Raw genomic sequence first — 10,390 nt, forward strand, 5'->3', positions numbered from 1 at the left:
TGAAATAATTGGATAAATGGCGATAAACGTCTCTTAAAAAAGACTCTTAAAATTGGGCGGGGATTCGCAACACATCAGTTTTTCTCATTAGTCATGATATATTTTAACCTTCATTGTTTGTTTTAATTCAGTACAACATAACAGTTGATTAAGAATTGTGTAATGAATAAAAATGTATATATTTCCTGATATTTGCAGCTTTTCCATGTCTGAAACCCTGAAAATATCTATATTGGGACTAAAATTAATAATTTGATTCTAACTTCACCTCATGCAGGCAATATGGGATGGACCCTAACAACACAATGATTTTACAGATTTATTAATCTTAGATGGATAAACTTTCTAACTACTTGTTTACAGAGGTGGGTAATCCAGGGGCCAAAGAGTAAAAGTCCTGCCATAAGTTTATTCCAACCATGAACTCAGTCAGCTGATTTCACTAATTAGTTCTGTCTCCTGTCTGAATTAGCAAATCCAGGTGATTGGAACAAAATACTGAGGAGGACTTTTACTTTCTGAACCTGGACTTTATACCTCTGGCCACATGTCAGCCAAAAGCAAAGAGTCTTAGATGAAATCCACTGAAGATAAAAGAAGACATTAAATCTGTGAGGATCTCAGCAGAGGAGGATTAAACAACTACACAAACAGCATTACCAGCTTCACTCATTACTAGCCAGACTCACTTTATTTCTGTCAGACGTCTACAGAAGTTTTATTGAGAATTAACAGAGGTTTAACTGTTTAATTTGAAGTCACCATAACAGTGATTAGTGTTTCCCTTAGTTGGGCTCTCAACTCTTAATATATATTTTGTCTTTTTTTGGCTCCTGTGATAGTGTGTGTGTCAAACACATTTGCAGCAGTAAAAAAAAGCTAAAGTGAAATGAGATCAAGTGATGATGGTTTCCTGTTGATGGACTTATACTCATCATGAAATAGACTGATTCATTGTTTTGATAATCCGACAGTTATATTGTTCCATTAATATATTCACATCTGCAGCATGAGAATCTTTTCATCTTCGTCAAATAAGTCTTTTAACAAACATGAAAAAAAAAAACTGGCCTACATTGACATACACATAGGGCTGGGCGATATATCGCACGATATTGTTATGCGCATCTCGTCAGTAAAGCCGGTTCCTTGATTAGTAGTAAATCACCTTCACCTGCTTTCAGATGGAAGATATGATGCAGATATGAGTGTTCAATTAACACTCAAGAGTGTTAAAGTTAATGAGATAATTAAGTTATTAATTGAGTGATGATTGAGCATCTAAAGGAGAAAATCTAAAATTGTAAGTCACCGTTATGGCGATCATTGTTTGCTTTAGTTGGACTCTTGATCCTTAGATTAGTAACTTTAGATTTTGTTTGGCTGTTGTATCTGAGTTATAACTGCCAGATGAACAATGAAATAAAGTGATCTAATGATGTTGGTTATATTATGACAATCACTATTTGATCTTTATTTTTGTGATTTATGCTGTTGGTTACAGCATAACTGTGATTCTGGATAAATATCCAGAATTTTAGATATAATATAAAGGATTTCTTAAAAGTTGTTTAAAAAAAATCTTCCTTTTAGGCACACACAGACATCAAGATTCAGTCAATGCATCTCAACAATGGTGACGAGCAGAATATTCAAGTTGGAAAAGTAAATTACATAGACAATTCAGATCATAATTTATTCATACCGCAATGCATGATGGGAGCCATTAATGAGTTGTGATTGGTGGCAGCCACTGCAACATGCATTATTATTGTCACCGTTGTTGAGATTCACAGGATGATTATTTATGTCTGTGTTTCTAAATTCTTTTAAAAGGGTTTTGATCAGAACAATGTTTATGCAATATTTTGTATTATAAGAAAAATACTGATAATCATATGCTGTACAATCACAAAGCTGTTGCTAATGAGTTAAACTGAACTATCTCAGTAAGTTTAATTTTTCAGATCACAGCATGATTATGCCAAAACATAACCAACACTATCAGATCACACATTGTTTTGTTCATTTGACTGTTACAAATCAATAACAGCAGACCATTTAAAATTAAAGTGAAAGTATAAGGGTCAAGAGTCCAACTAAAGCAAACACTGATCGCCATAACGGTGGCTTACAATTTGTGATTTTCTCCTTCAGTGATTCTGCTTGATAAAATCAGGTGTCTTCAATAATGCTAAATCACTAAATTAATCACTTAATTATCTCATTAACTTTAACACATATCTGCATCATATCTTCCATCTGAAAGCAGGTGAAGGCGATTTACTACTAATCAAGGAACCAGCATTGCTGAAGAGATGCGCATAACAATTTCCTGCAATATATTGCCCAGCCCTACCTCAGCGATTGAGTCTATTTCATGATGATAATAAAACCATCAAAGCTGCTGCAAATGTGTTTAACACACACACTGCCATAGCTGCCAAAATAGACATTAGATGTAATAAGAGTTAAGAGCCCAACTAATGGAAACACTAATCACTGTTATGGTGACTTCAAATTAAACAGTTAAACCTCTGTTAATTCTCAATAAAACTTATGTAGACGTCTGACAGAAATAAAGTGATTCTGGTTAGTAATAAGTGAAGCTGGTAATGCTGTTTGTGGAGTTGTTTATTCCTCCTCTGCTGAGATCTTCACAGATTTAATGTCTTCTTTTCTCTTCAGTGGATTTCATCAAAGACTGTGTCTGAAGTCAGTTGTAGTTCTTGTGTTTCTGCTTGTCCCTTTTTCTGTTCTCTTCTTTCCTTCAGTGATTCTGTTTGTTAACAGGCTTTATTAAGGCTGCAATTACTCTATATTTAACCTGTTACAAACCAACGCCCCCGGTACCGGGGGCAACGGGGCGCCCCCTAGGGAAAAAAAAAATTTCAGATTCAAATTTCTAAGTAACCACTGAAATGGAATAACACAAAATAGGTATCATTTTAACCTCCTAAGACCAGAGGTGGAAAGTCCAGGGGTCAGAAAGTAAAAGTCCTGCCATATTTTTATTCCACCCACAGCAAAAACTCCAGTGTTAAATGAACTTTACTGGGAGTTTATTTGGATCCAGACTCAAGAGTGTTAAAGTTAATGAGATAATTAAGTGAATAATTGAGTGATGATTGAGATATTATTGAAGACACCAGATGTTAACTAGCAGAATCACTGAAGGAGAATATCTATATTTTAGTCACCGTTATGGTGATGAGTGTTTGCTTTAGTTGGGCAGGTGACCTTTAAATGTTTAACTAAAGATTTTGTTTGGCTGTTTTAACAGCTGGATGAACAAAGAGATCAGATCAGATCAGATGTTGTAGATCATGTTTAGACATAATCATCATTTGACCTGAATCACTGAACTCATTTAAAGCCTACTCTCTGACTTAAATGTATAATGATCATAACAGCATCACAGGGATTCTATAACATTAGATCCAGATTTTTCAAAATAAACCAAATGATATCTTAAACGTTGTTCTGATAAATAAATAAAAATCTTTGTTTTAGGCACACACAGACATCAAGATTCAGTGTATGAATCTCAACAATGGTGACAAACAGAATATTCAATTAGGAAAAGGAAATGACTAAGACAATTCAGATCATAATTTATTCATACCGCAATGCATGATGGGAGCCATGAATCAGTTTTGATTGGTGGCACCCAGAATGCACTGCAAAATGCTATATAATTGTCACCATTGTTGAGAATCACAGGCTGATTCTTGATGTCTGTGTGCCCATAAAGTATTTAGAATAAAACAGCTTTTAAGAAATCTTTTGGATAATATTTAAATTTCTGAAAATGTTATACTGTGTAATCAAAAGGTTAAACTCTACAAATGAGTTTTGTGACAAATGATAATGTCAAAACATAACCAACACCAGCGCATCAGCTTTCCTTGTTGTTCGTCTGGCTGTTATAACTCATGTACAGCAGCCAAACAACATCTAAAGTTAATGATATAAGGGTCAAGAGTCCAACTAAAGCAGACACTAATCACCATAATGGTGACTTAAAAAATGTGACGTTCTCCTTCAGTGATTCTGCTTGTTATCATCAGGTGTCTCCAATAATGCTCAATCATCACTCAATTATTCACTTAATTATCTCATTAACTTTAACACTCTTGAGTCTGGATCCAAATAAACTCCCAGTAAAGTTCATTTAACACTGGAGTTTTTGCTGTGGGTGGAATAAAAATGTGGCAGGACTTTTACTTTCTGACCCCTGGACTTTCCACCTCTGACCAAAACTCGGGTCTTAGGAGGTTAATATACACAGATTATTTTGGCTGCGATAAGATCCAGTTCTGGTTTATTTCTTTACTCTTGGCTGACATGTGGCCAGAGGTGTAAAGTCCAGGTTCAGAAAGTAAAAGTCCTCCTCAGTATTTTGTTCCAATCACCTGTATTTGCTGATTCAGACAGGAGACAGAACTAATCAGTGAAATCAGCTGACTGAGTTCATGGTTGGAATAAACTTTTGGCAGGACTTTTACTCTTTGACCCCTGGATTACCCACCTCTGCTTGTTTATTGATATGTTGTACACTGTTAACCCTTGCTGTAAAAAAAAAAAAAAAGGTCAAAATTCTGACAATGTCATACCATTTTTCATTAAAACAGTAATATAGTCAAATATCGAAGCTGGAGTCTTAAATCTTTCTTATGATGCTGAGTTTGTCCAGATAAGGTAAGTGTGCGATGTTTAAATGAGTAATAAAGGTAGAACAGCGATAATCTGGGCGCACCGGTGATCTTTGACGAGTAAGGGGATAAAACCTTTTACATTGACAAACAGCTATACTATTTGCATAAAGCATAAAGCATAATAGGAGCACATTAAACAAATCATCGTGGTTAGTAAGTTTTGGGGGGAAAATTGTCACCGCAATAAGGCCATATAACACATACTGAATACACTGTAAAACCCAACAAGTTAAGTTAACTCATTTCATTTGAGGAAACCATCAATTAATTTAAGTTTATAAAAAACAATAGTTATGAGTACTCTGAACTTATTTTATTCGAGTTCACTAAAACAATAATATTTCTTAAAACACAATTAAACTTTACACTGCATTTAATACTGTATATAGCTGAAACTTCACTTTATTGAGTAAAAACAGTGAAATGACAAACTTTACATGAACTCAGAGCACTTGCAGTTACTGCTAGCTCACAATATCACACACAAAGTCAAATCCAATGAGTTAAGCTAACTCATTTCATTTGAAGAAACCGATTGCCTCAATTAATTTAAGTTTATAAAAAAACAGAGGTGGAAAGTCCAGGGGTCAGAAAGTAAAAGTCCTGCCATATTTTTATTCCACCCACAGCAAAAACTCCAGTGTTAAATTAACTTTACTGGGAGTTTATTTGGATCCAGACTCAAGAGTGTTAAAGTTAATGAGATAATTCAGTGAATAATTGAGTGATTATTGAGATATTATTGAAGACACCAGATGTTAACTAGCAGAATCACTGAAGGAGAAAATCTATATTTTAGTCACCGTTATGGTGATCAGTGTTTGCTTTAGTTGGGCAGGTGACCTTTAAATGTTTAACTAAAGATTTCGTTTGGCTGTTTTAACAGCTGGATGAACAAAGAGATCAGATCAGATCAGATGTTGTAGATCATGTTTAGACATAATCATCATTTGACCTTAATCACTGAACTCATTTAAAGCCTATTCTCTGACTTAAATGTATAATGATCACAACAGCATCACAGTGATTCTATAACATTAGATCCACATTTTTCAAAATAAACCAAATGATATCTTAAACATTGTTCTGATAAATAAATAATAATATTTGTTTTAGGCACACACAGACATCAATATTCAGTGTATGAATCTCAACAATGGTGACAAACAGAATATTCAATTAGGAAAAGGAAATTACTAAGACAATTCAGATCATAATTTATTCATACCGCAATGCATGATGGGAGCCATGAATGAGTTTTGATTGGTGGCACCCAAAATGCACTGCAACATGCTATATAATTGTCACCATTGTTGAGAATCACAGGCTGATTCTTGATGTCTGTGTGTGCCCATAAAGTAATTAGAATAGAATAGCTTTTAAGAAATCTTTTGGATAATATTTAAATGTCTGAAAATGTTATACTGTGTAATCAAAAGGTTAAACTCTACAAATGAGTTTTGTGACAAATGATGATTATGTCAAAACATAACCAACACCAGAGCATCAGCTTTCCTTGTTGTTCATCTGGCTGTTATAACTCATGTACAGCAGCCAAACAACATCTAAAGTTAATGATTAAAGGGTCAAGAGTCCAACTAAAGCAGACACTGATCACCATAATGGTGACTTAAGAAATGTGACGTTCTCCTTCAGTGATTCTGCTTGTTATCATCAGGTGTCTTCAATAATGCTCAATCATCACTCAATTATTCACTTAATTATCTCATTAACTTTAATTTAACACTGGAGTTTTTGCTGTGGGTGGAATAAAACTGTGGCAGGACTTTTACTTTCTGACCCCTGGACTTTCCATCTCTGTAAAAAACAATAGTTATGAGTACTCTGAAATTATTTCAGTTGAGTTCACTAAAGTAGATATTGCAGTCAAGAATTTAAGTGATTAATTAAGTGATTGTTGAGCATTAATGATGAACACCTGCTGTTAACATCACTGAAGGAAAGAGAAACGCAAGAACTACAACTGACTTCCAACTAGGGCTGGGCGATATATCGCGCGATATTGTTATGCGCATCTCTTCAGTAAAGGCGGTTCTTTGATTAGTAGTAAATCACCTTCACCTGCTTTCAGATGGAAGATATGATGCAGATATGAGTGTTAGGCCCCGTTTACACGAAGGGAAAACGCAGATATTTCCCTGCGGTTTGGCCTCTCGTTTACACGAAAACCCCGTTTTTATCACAGAAAACGATTATTTCTAAAAACTCCGGCCAAAGTGGAGATTTCTGAAAACGCCGGTTATGTGTTGCCGTGTCAACTGGGAGAAACGGGGTTTTAGGTTCTCTCGTGTCGATTCTGAGGATTCTGATTGGCTTTATCCTTCTCCCTACACTGCCGCCCATAGGCATTGGCATTGGCATAGTTATGATGCCGCTCGCGGCGTATTTATGCGGGTGTGTGCACGATGTTATAATTGAAAACGGAGGAGGGGAAAATATTTGTTTCTCTAAATACCCGGCTATGTGTAAACGTAGCCTTAAATTAACACTCAAGATTGTTAAAGTTAATGAGATAATTAAGTGATTAATACAGTGATGATTGAGCATTATTGGAGACACCTGATGTTAACAAGCAGAATCACTGAAGGAGAAAATCACAAATTGTAAGCCACCGTTATGGCGATCAGTGTTTGCTTTAGTTGGACTCTTGACCCTTGTACTTTCATCTTTAAATTTTGTTTGTCTGCTGTTATTGATTTATAACAGTCAAATGAATAAAGAAAAGTGTGATCTGATAGTGTTGGTTGTGCTTTGGCATAATCATGCTGTGATCTGAAAAAGAAACTTATTGAGATAGTTTGGTTTACCTCATTAGCAACAGCCTTGTTGACTCTACAGCATATGATTATCAGTATTTTTCTTATAATCCAAAATATGTAATATACATTGTTCTGATCAAAACACTTTCAAACGAATTTATTTAGAAACACAGAAATCAATAATCAGCCTGTGAATCTCAACAATGGTGACAATAATAATGCATGTTGCAGTGGCTGCCACCAATCACAACTCATTAATGGCTCCCATCATGCATTGCGGTATGAATAAATTATGGTCTGAATTGTCTATGTAATTTACTTTTCCTAATTGAATATTCTGCTCGTCACCATTGTTGAGATGTATTGACTCAATCTTGACGTTTGTGTGTGCCTAAAAGAAAGATTTTTTTAAACAACTTTTAAGAAATCCTTTATATTATATCTAAAATTCTGGATATTTATGCAGAATCACAGTTATGCTTTATCCAACAGCATAAATCACAAACATAAAGATCAAATGATGATTGTCATAATATAACCAACATAATTAGATCACTTTTTTTCTTTGTTGATCTGACAGTTATAACTCGGATACAACAGCCAAACAAAATCTAAAGTTATTAATCTAAGGGTCAAGAGCCCAACTAAAGCAAACAATGATCGCCATAACGGTGGCTTACAATTTTAGATTTTCTCCTTCAGTGATTCTGCTTTAGGTGTCTTCAATAATGCTCAATCATCACTCAATTAATCACTTAATTATCTCATTAACTTTAACACACTTGAGTGTGGACTCATATACACTCCCAGGTGTGTTAATTTAACACTGGAGTTTTTGCTGTGTACAAAGAGCCGTAGTTAACTGACAAGCTGAGCCATATCGCATTAAATATCGCTGGCGATACGTCCGCGATATTAATGCGATATGGCTCAGCTTGTCAGTTAACTACGGCTCTTTGTAGTAAATGCCGCTCCATCTGAAAGCAGGTGAAGGCGATTTACTACTAATCAAGGAACCGGCTTTACTGACGAGATGCGCATAACAATATCGTGCGATATATCGCCCAGCCCTAACGAGTACTATCGACTATACACCGAGATATTTCATAAATTATAGGACAGTTGCTGACTGCTTAAACGAGTTTCTCCATCATCTTGCCTCGGCACTGAAGACAGACGGATCACGTGGGCTCCACTGACTTCACTCCTATTGGTTCTCGCTCACAAAAGTCGCTCATATTTGCATAAATTTGAACAGATATAGGAATAGGATTCTCGCTAGAGAGGCCAATCTACTTCGAGTGAAACTAAACGAGCCAATGCACATTGGCGTGCAATCATTGGCATCAGCTGGCTCTTCCAGTGGGATGCAGCAGATGTGGAGCAATAAAGGGGCACAGTATGGCGCAGAAAGCCGACAGAGCCGGGCCTCTCAGTGCTTCTACCTGTTTAGGGTGAGAACACGGGAGGAGACCGGCTCTACACGTAGGCTATAATATCTAGCCAACATGTTAGGTGTCGCCCAGCCCGCAGCTCTACAGATATATGTTAGCGAGGTGCCACATGCACGCGCCCAGGAGGATGCAACGCCTCTCGCGGAGAGGTTCTGAGGCTTTGAGTTCTATCCACGTAAAGGGCACAGACGGGACAGAGCAAAGATAGGACTGGGTCTGCCTCCTCCAGGGGCAGCGCTTGCAAGTTTACCACCTGGTCACTGAAGGGAGTGGTAGGAAACTTGTGCACATAGCCAGGCCGGGGTCCCAGTAGAACATGGTTTTCACCCGGCCCGAACCCTAGGCACGATTCGTCGACCGAAAATGCCTGCATGTCTGCTACCCTCTTGATAGAGGCCAGTGCAACCAGCAGCAAAGTCTTCATGGAGCGATGGTGTTAAGTACCTCTGGGGGTAAGTCACCTAGAACCTCTGCGTCCCATCCAAGGACCACACATGGAGTTTCCAGAGGTCCTGGAGGTGGGTGCCATAGGGTGGGTCCCCCGTCTCTAAGTCAGAAGGTCCTTCCTCAGAGAAATGGGCCAGGGAGGGACTGTTATGAGGAGCATGAGTTCTGGGAACTAGGTCCGGGTGGGCCAATAGGGAGCCACCAGAAGGACCTGCTCCTCGTCCTCCCTGACTTTTTACAGGGTCTGTGCAAGTAGGCTCACTGGGGGGAACGCATATTTGCAAGGGCCCCGGGGCCAGCTGTGTGCCAGTGCGTCCGTGCCAAGTGTTCCCTCGGTCAGGGAGTAAAACAGCTGGCAATGGGAGGTCTCCAGGGAGGCTCAGGTAGACCAGTTTGCCTCCTCAAACTCTCTCCAGATCAGCTGAACCTCGGGTGTGGAGTTGCCATTCTCCCCTAGACCACCTTTTTTTGCTCGCTCACATTTTGCTTGCTCAGCGAAATATGTCTGTAGGCACGTGTGGTTGCGCGTGTTGACGCGCCCCGTGAGTTAACAAATATAGGCTATATAGTAATTTTTTTATAGTATTTTTTTAAACCATGCAGCAAACGGAAAAAAAAGAAAAAAATTAACTGTTAAACCGTTTAACTGATAGTATTAATCGGTCAAATTTTTTATTTTCAGTTAACGGTTAAACAGTCAATATGAGCATCCCTAGCTCTGACCATGGGCTGAAGGTCTGTCGGGGTGCCGGTTTGATTGTCCGATGAGTGCCATGATGCTAAGCCGAAGCCAGTGCTGAAGCGGTCACATGATATGGAGCAGGCCAAGCAGTGTTAACACTGCTGCCGTGTTACATATGCCCCAGGAAGGACCGGCTCTATCGCGTCCTTCGCCAGTAGGACTGCGATCTCCGCTTGCAGGACATGGGCATCGGCTGCTCTCACTGTAGTGGAGTGGATGGCCCAAAAGATGGGGGGACGCCAGGAGAAC

The 10,390-nt window shown here is 38.0% G+C and overlaps 1 protein-coding gene across 1 annotated transcript in view; it reads left to right on the forward strand.

Moving 5' to 3' along the window:
* The window catches only part of mcoln1b (mucolipin TRP cation channel 1b), a 329,868-nt gene that overhangs the window by 203,736 nt on the left and 115,742 nt on the right, over positions 1-10,390 (forward strand). The gene's annotated exons all lie outside the window — the stretch shown is intronic.

Source organism: Rhinichthys klamathensis, unplaced genomic scaffold (genome assembly GCF_029890125.1).
Source record: "Rhinichthys klamathensis goyatoka isolate OS25496 unplaced genomic scaffold, OSU_Roscu_1.1 h1tg000336l_1, whole genome shotgun sequence".
Taxonomy (NCBI): Eukaryota; Metazoa; Chordata; class Actinopteri; order Cypriniformes; family Leuciscidae; genus Rhinichthys; species Rhinichthys klamathensis.